Here is a 9,242-nt window from a genome sequence, read left to right on the forward strand (position 1 = left end):
GTACGATATTAAGTATAAGATGGCCATTTCGTGGTTATAATCTGTAGAGATGCAGTGGCTGGAGAAAGTGGAATGAAAGTCACGTGATAAAAGTGTTCTGCACATGGAAAGTTCGAGAGTAAGTTTTGATCTATTGCTATTCACAAGAGAAACTTTAGCAATAGCTAGTTGATAATTCAATCTGTGCTGACTCAGCACCAAAGCATTTAGCCTAGCTAAGTCTACAAACTGGCTGTACAATACATTGATTCATAGTTTTTTGTAAAATATGTATGCAGCAACACAAATTTTGTACATGTATTACTAATCAACATGCATGTGCATAAAGTTCAGTGATAAGTAGCTGAAAATGGTCTCAGATTCAATTTCAGAGTGATCCTTTTTCAAAATTTTCCTGGGGGGGCATGCCCCCAGGCCCCCCTAGAAGGCTTGTGCTTTGCACTGCGGGGTGTGCTTTGCACTGCGGGGTGTGCTTTGCACTGCGGGGTGTTCTTTGCACACTATGATAGTACACCTCCATCTTATGGCCATGCAATTTCAGAAATGGCCAATCAAATTTACTTTTGATTGGCCATTCTGTCCGAGCAATATTTTCCCCTTATATTGTACACTGTACCCCAGCCAATACAAGTTCTACCACTGGATTGCTTTTATAGACATACCTAAATGCTTCAATGATGGGTGGGAGAAGGTAACATTGCTGTTAATGTAAACAGACAAGTCCTGGAGATATCCTTCACCATGTGTCACAATAGAATCGATTGTGGGTTGTGACCAAAACCTGCAAAAATACACAATGAACGTCTACCATGCCAAACTATGGTGAACTACACAAGAGTTACTTTGTTAAACTAGTTTGTGTGCATTCAGGCTGCTAATAATTCATGCAACACGTGTTAATTATGAGTCCTAGTGTATGGTAAAGCTACACAACTAGAAAGTTCCACAAATCATTTAAAGCATAGCCTTGCTTGTGCTATATGAAAAATAAAGCACTCGGCTTCGCCTCGTACTTTATTAGGATCTCAGCCGTGCACCTCATACTTTATTTTTCATATATCACTCACGGCAATGCTTTAACATATACATAACAGGTGGAGCATAGCTGAAAACAAAACAAAATGGCCACCACCTTCCATTATGTAACTGATTGTTGGGGTGCGTGTTTTGGTGCAGAATTACTTTAATGGCATTTCTGGTACCATTTTTTCTTTTAATGTGCTTCATCATTAGTCATAATTATGTTATAAAATGTAAACAAACAAACTAGTATAAGGGAAAATTAGGAATTTTAAGTTGGAATAGGGATCAAAGAATAAAGTAATGAAACAAGAGAATAGCTAAAAAAAGGACGGTTGCCTACACCTGCAGATATACTAGTGGACATCAGATCAGTCTACACCCATGACTAAACTAAGGATTAAAGATCCACTAGTATATCTGCAGGTATAAGCGATCTTCCTTGTTTCACAACTTTTTTCTTTGATCCCTATCCCAACTTAAAATTCCTAATTTCTACTTGGAGTGATAACTTTTGAATAGGTTCACCAATATATGGTGGGCATTATTTCGAGTATAATTAGACATTAAACCTTATACCAGCATAATAGGACAATCTTCAAGCCAATTATTAACTAAAATGTCCATTGTGTGTGCCAAAAACACAACCAAACACTCTGGGTTGGTCTGAAGACATTTTGGGCTAACCAATACTGCCAAGCTGTCATGAATGGAAATTGAGGGGCTGGTTTTAGGGTGATATTTTTGGCTGGAAGCCCAGTTCCCTAATATACAGTACTACAATACTGTATGATTATGTTTTTACTGTACAGAATAATACATTGTATGTAGTGCAGTTGGTGAAAAGGCACATCTGCGGCATTGAATAATGAAGAAATCAAGCCCATAGCCTCATCCATCCGTTTGTTGAGTTATGTTTGACTGGAGGAATCAGTTAGTCAGTCAGCGTAAAATTTTGTTACCGTATAGTAAAAAACTTTGGCAAATTTGGTGAACAGCGTTCAACTCGCCAAAGTTTTTTTCACCAATTATTTTAGATGATCACATGAGCACATTGAGTGACCAGGTTGAGTTGAACTTGAGATGAAGTTGATCCTTCAATATTTTAAGCCAGTACCCGCCAAAGAGAAGAAAGAAGACACCACTCCACATGGACCGTTAAGCAGCAAAATACCACCAGGAGCAATCAAAGCAGCCAATGAACAAGCACTCCATAACCTTCTTGATAGCAACAGCATATGTAGCTATCGTGATCATTTCCAACTTCCTGTTCACACGTCAGTTCATCGTCTCGCGATGGATTTGGCCAAATAGTACTTTGATTACGTGATAACCTCTACTACTGGAGTTCTGGTACTCTCGGCATCGCAGGAGATAGCTAGCAAAGCACACCTTTGCTAGTACATCATTAGATCAGTAGCTGTACTAACACAAAATACAAAACCCATAAAAATTACAAAGTACTGCTACAACAACAACACTATACTTACTACACTACTTAACTGATGACTTCACACCTTGTTGTTATATCAGAGATAATAAAGGGTACAAATCCTTACATATAGCTACCGTACAGTAAAAACTATGACAGTAAAAATTTTGGCGAATATTATTTTAATTGCCAAAGTTTTTTCTGCCAATTTTTTAACAGAGGGGTTTCACCACACTTTTTAACCAGGCGCGCACCCACTTTACTGAAATTGTTTTCGTAAAAGTGTGTGTGTGTACCTATCTACCTACCTATCTACCTATCTATGTTTGTCCGTATGCACCCACGTGAGCAATAACGGTAAAAGCAGCTTTTACGTAAGAAGTAAAAGCGAAATGAAGTCTGTATTAAACTTCTGCACAGGCGAACTTTGCTATGAGGTGGTTTCTTTTCGGCGGACTGAAATACGGGTGTGGCGACTTTTCTCAGGCTTTGTAATCTACCTTCCCTTTGAGGTTTTCAGGCATTTAACAACTGAAAAACAATGGTGCAGGCCTCGTACACTACCAGGAATAGCCTATCGCTTCGGGGCGTATCCCTTATGTACGCAAACGAAAATGAAGAGCAGCTGTGAGGCTTTGTCGATGGAATTTGTGAAAAAAAACATGATAGTCAAACTATAAAACAGTTTAGAAGATACTTCTGTGCGTAATATGTTGGTAAATGCGGTTTGTTTAACAAGCGCTTCCTTAGCAGTGCATAGCAACGTAATTGAACGAATTACAAAAATTTCATGAATTACGAAATACGAGAATTAGCTAATAATATTATTGTACAACCAAAAACTACCCTATTGTAAAGTAGTAATACATAGTTGGTTAATTCATAGTAGCATCTACTATCTATGGTTAATTCCAAATGAATTAGCTAGCTGCATAGCGCCTGGTTTTTAGAGGTAGCACAACATCAACTTGTTTACCGCCAAAGTTTTTTACTATACGGTACGTAAATACAAAATATTATTATAGGAAGGGTTTGGGGACATTTTAGGTTTGGTTGTGCCTAACCAATGCTGCCAAGCTGTCATGAATGGAAATTGAAGCTGGCTTTAGGATGATATTTTTGGCTGGAAAAGCCCAGTTCTTCATGATCCCTAATATACAGACTATACGATTATTTTTACTATACAGAATCACTGGACTCCTACTTCATTTTTAAATTAACAACTTTTATTGTACTAGTCAATATAATTATTGTACTATATACTCCACATGGAGGTTAAAAAGTAGTGAAACAAGCTCTACATGATCGGTAAATCCCTACTTGGCATTGTAGCAATGTGGGAAAGTCCCTATTTGGCATTGTAGGAGTAATGCTAAACTAGGGACTCTCCCACATTGCTACAATGCCAAGTAGCTAGGGATTTTCCCTCATAGCTACCATCATCTCTTGTTTCACTACTTCTATCTCTGGAATTAATGACACGACAGCCTCTTTTATGTGTGAGTCATTTGTCGCATCTTGTACTATATATGGTAATGTTTTGTATAATGTGCTATATATAGAGATTATATCAGTGCCTTTTTTATAAATTATTTCGTATATAGTGTGCAATACATGTATGACAGTGGCGAATACAGGTGGTTGCAAAGGTTTTAGCTGAAACCCCTCTCTGAAAATAGTGTGCGTGCCCCCAATATATTTATGGCTCATGTGAATGATAAAATCACCATGAGTTATACTAGTGTATTATATTGGGACATTTTCTACTGGCCAAAGTTCATACTTTCACCTTTGTAATCACTGAAAATTCCAGTACGGCTTTTAAGCATGTTAGCACCTCTAAAAATAATTATTGTTTTAATGGGCACAAGTGCTTTTTTGCTTCAAAACATTCTGAGAAGGTTTAGATTGGTAAGATTAAACTGTGAAACAATGTTGTGGAGTGATCTTTACTGATTCATTGCTAGCTAGTCTATGTTGTAGCTATAGGCCACTGAGCTATCAAGTTAACATTCATCCCAGCTGGACAGTCTGGGATTACAGTTATTGAAAACTTCCTGTACCTGAAACTCCTCTGAAAATTTCTAGATCCTCCACTACATAAGGGAATGGTGACTGTCGACACATTTTTCAATCAACCAGTTTGATCAAGACAAAACACATAGAAGGTTGCTTAATAGAAATACCTAAGAACTAATAATAAAACTCAGTGTTGTGTTAACTTGACCCCACTAATTCCAATAACATGTACTGATATCTCCATGACAACAACATACAGATGAAAGTTTTACCACAATACTGTACCTTTCAGTTTTGTGTTCTGTGTTGTAGTCGGCAATTGGTCCTCTGTATGAGTGGGTAGAAATGTTCCATGTGGTGGTAGATGTTATGTCTCGACTATGTGATCCAAATGTGATCAACCTGATCACTGACAACACAGCTGGTCTTGATCATCAAAAGATCCTTGGGCTGGTAGATGTCCCATCATGACCGTGTGGTCTAAGGTGACGTTGATACTTGAGCTAATCATATGTGCTATGTCACTAGGGAATATACAGAGTGTTTAATATGTTGAGGATAGAAAGGAAAATCTGACAAAAGCTCTCAATGTTAATAACATACCGGTAATCATAGTAAAACGTCTTGGTAAGTTATATTCTGCAAGTCTAGTCCTCAGCTGCGATCCCCGGTAACCATGTAAACGTCACACTGCTACCCACAATCGTACATAATAACTATGCCACAATCGAAACTCAACAACCTTATATAGGCGTGTCAAGATATATTTTTATAGATAATTACTTAATAGATAATCAAACGCTTAGCTGGAGATGGCCACGGATCATGATATGTTGGACCAGTCACAGGCGATAGCTCAGAAACTCTACAATGATCCATCCATTGCTATAATACCGCTGGACCTGCACACCGCGTGCGCCATTGGAGACTACCAGATCGTGAACAAGGCGGTAATGAATAAAGAGGACCTTAACAAGAGGAACAAAGGCGGTTGGACCCCGATAATGTACGCCGCCTATGTAGGACGGGATAGTATACGTTACTACTGGATGGCGTAGCGAACACTAATTGTGTTTCAACAAAGAATCTCAGCCCGTTGATGATATCAGCGGGGTCCGGTATAGAGTCCGTGTGTTACTTCTTGTTACAAGTGAGTCCACCACGTGTGTGTATTGTGCTGTAGCCACACGTGACTGCTATGTAGCATGGCGCCAATATTGATGCACGTGATGTGGATGGTTGTACAGCATTGTTACATGCTATAAGACAAGGACAACAATCAAGTGTTAACCTGTTACTGGACCATGGAGCAAACTGTGAAATAGGGTGAGGAAGCCATATTAATGTGATGTGACAATTTCCTGCCACCACCACCACCCCTCTAGTGACAATGATCAGGTGACCCCTCTCATACAGGCCGCAATGGATGGACATGAGATTATCGTGGAATTGTTGATAGCTTATGTGAGTATGTAACTGTGACCTCTGTGTATGGGATAGAATATGTAATGTAACCTCTCCAGTGGCATAAGCAGGATTTTCTGGAAGGAGGTTCGGTTTTGAAGTGCAAAAATGTCTTTAGGGGAAAGCCTGGGTACTTCCCCTGAACCACGTTTGAACGAAAATGATGCATACACAAAATATGCCCTTGGGCAATAACATTAAAAGGTGCTGTTTGTGCATCTAACTAGCTAAACCTACACACTGCTGTTTATGCAGCTAATAGAAACTATAAACCTATTGTAATACTGACTGACGTTATTTTATTCTGACAGCCAGTTTCACTGAACTTCTTCGCAGACGAGAGCCCTCCACATTTGAATCCCTTATATATAGTTGACAATACTTTCTTCTGGGTATACACATTATTCTCAGTAGAGCTCCTGTTGACTTCAGACTTGGCTTGTACTCCACTATATTTGATGCATCACGTGCCCACAACATGTGACAAATATACAAACTATTCATTATCTAAAAATACATCAACTATTCACAGTTTGTGCTAACCTGACACCTGTATAACATGACCACTCAAGTTTATCACAGCTGTTACCCTGTAATATGTCTGAACCAACTGAACCAACAGTCCTTCACCATTTTCACCAGGAATCACGTGCGCAGTTGATCACATGATGTAACACTCGATACAATGATTATTCTGCGTTTAAAATAATGCAATGTGACACTCAAAAGTAGTACAGAGCCGTGCCATTGTGCAAGTACGTAGCTACCGGAGAGCTCAGGGTTGTAAGATTTGGTGTGATTTTCAATTTTTAAAAATTTCTGCTTCTGAAAGGGGGGTTCGTCCAAACCGTCTGAATCCCTCCTGGCTATGCCCTTGCTTTCTATGACCAAATTAGTTTACTCTCTTTCAGATGTAAAAATGGAGGGACCAGTCCTTATTATGAGGTGTTTGTGTTAAGAGTTTGTGTGGAGGATTTGTTAATACTTCAAAGTACTTGAAGTACATGAAGTACATGAAGTACAATGAAGTCCATTTACATAGTACAAGTGAAATAAGTTGTAGCTATATTGGCTGAATTTGGCTCAAAGATGATATATTCCTGGATTGACATGGTCAGCTTTTGGTTGAAGTCACAATTGCTGCATTTGCTCTAAAAACAGGATTTAAAAGGTTTCCCATCCTCTGATTTATTTCTCTGCTGATCTTGAAACAGTTGTACTGCTTTTGGCCTGAAAGATTTAGTTGATCATTATAAGAAGAAGGCAGCTATAGCAGCTAAGAAGAAAAATTATGACCTGAACAGAAAGTTAACAGCAGCGAAGTACACTCACTAAGCAGGTGGATGAATACGTTGAAACTAATGCAGTAACAATGGCCCAAAATCCAGCAAATAAGATAACCAAAAGAAATATCCTCTGTTTTCAAGGTTGACAAAAACAAAAAAAACAAAAACAAGTTGATGTTGTGCTACTTCTAAAAACCAGGCGCCATGCAGCTAGCTAACTCAACTGGAATTAACCATAGATAGTATATGCTATGTATTTTACAATAGGGTAGTTTTGGGTTGTGAAATAATATTAACTAATTCTCGTATTTTGCAATTCATGAAATTTTCGTAATTTATTCAATTACGTTGCTATGCACTGCTAAGGAAGCGCTTGTTAAACAAACTACTTTTACCAACATATTACGCACAGAAGTATCTTCTAAACTGTTTTATAGTTTGACTATCGTGTTTTTTCTCACAAATTCTCTTGACAAAGCCTCAAAGCTGCTCTTCATTTTCGTTCGCGTACGTAAGGGATACGCCCCCTTTCAACTCGAAGCGATAGGCTATTCCTGGTAGTGTACGAGGCCTGCACCATTGTTTTTCAGTTGTTAAACACCTGAAAACTTCAAAGGGAAGGTAGTTTACAAAGTCTGAGGAAAGTCACCACACCCGTATTTCAGTCCGCCGAAAAGAAGCCACCTCAGAGCAAAGTTCACCTGTGCAGAAGTTTAATACAGACTTCATTTTGCTTTTACTTCTTACGTAAAAGCTGCTTTTACCATTATTTAATGATTTTGCTCACGTGGTTGCAGCGTACGGACAAACATAGATAGGTAGATATGTAGATAGGTACACACAAACACTTTTACAAAAACAATTTCAGTAAACCAGGCGCGCGCCTGGTTTAAAAATCCTAGGAGTACCATGATCTTCCTCTGTGCCTGTTGAGAGACTCTTTAGCATTGCAGGAAAGGTACTTACTCCTGAAAGATTTCACCTTATAGATGGCAGATTTTCACAATTTTATTAGGTGCAACCAAAACTACTTAAATGCAATCGTGAACACTGTAAACATAATCTGTACTTGTACTTGTACTTAAATACTTTCAAAAGTACTTGTACTTTACTTAAATACTTATCTTAAAACAATGTCATGTACTTGTACTTCAACAAATGTCAAAGTACTTGTACTTTACTTAAGTACTTTCACATGTACTTCGCCCCATGTCTGCCTGTAACCAATTAAAACTTCATTCAATAACTTTGTTATACACCTTCAATAAAGAACTGATACACATCAGGATGATCCTTGTACATGATACTACACATTGGAAATGCAAAACTTTATTAAAACCCTTGAAATAGCATTTTCAGTCACTAGGCTGAGAAAACAATTTGTTTCATGTGGCATTTTAATGGGCTATCATGTCACAGCTGCAGACTTTGAACTTGATTGTTTTCCATCTTATCAAATAGTTTTATTGTCAAGGTCAAAAAAGAGGGTTCCAAAGGATTTTATACATGCCTCTCCTTCTAAAATCACTATTTAGTATATACACGTGCTACAAACCTCATAAGAAATTTGGTGCTTTTATCAAAAAGTGAACAGTTTTTTGGCTTAGGTGCTGGACTATAGTTGAGTTAAGTTTGTAGAGCCTACATAAATTTTCACGTGATAAAATTTTACGGTAGCTTTTCGGACCATGAAAACCGTAATAATTACGTACCGCGAAAATTTCCAGGTATACAGTATGCAAAAACAAGGCTGATATAACTGATGGCCAATCCGATTATCGGTACACCTCTTTTGTTTACTTATCAAACACTTTAACATTTGTCCTGTACATGTTAACAAGTGTGTCACCCTTACCTTACCCCACCCCCTCCCCTCCCCTCCCTCCAGGACAATGTGTGCCTCGGCGACAATTAGTAATATATGCTGTGAGTGTTGTTAGGGGGTGAGGTCTGTTTACTCATGTGATCTATTAGTTTTCAGCTCCTGAACAAGACAACCATCCCTTCTATGAACCAAATAT

General features: G+C 38.3%; 1 long non-coding RNA gene across 1 annotated transcript; it reads right to left on the minus strand.

The window, feature by feature from the left end:
• Positions 1-683: 683 nt before the first annotated feature.
• Positions 684-5,494, minus strand: LOC136265774 (uncharacterized). The gene is made up of 3 exons (XR_010705726.1): positions 5,075-5,494; positions 4,757-4,995; positions 684-781 (listed from the first exon to the last, which is right to left on the minus strand). It is a non-coding gene; the product is annotated as an uncharacterized lncRNA (long non-coding RNA).
• Positions 5,495-9,242: the final 3,748 nt, after the last annotated feature.

The sequence above is a fragment of the Dysidea avara genome, chromosome 9 (genome assembly GCF_963678975.1).
Source record: "Dysidea avara chromosome 9, odDysAvar1.4, whole genome shotgun sequence".
Taxonomy (NCBI): domain Eukaryota; kingdom Metazoa; phylum Porifera; class Demospongiae; order Dictyoceratida; family Dysideidae; genus Dysidea; species Dysidea avara.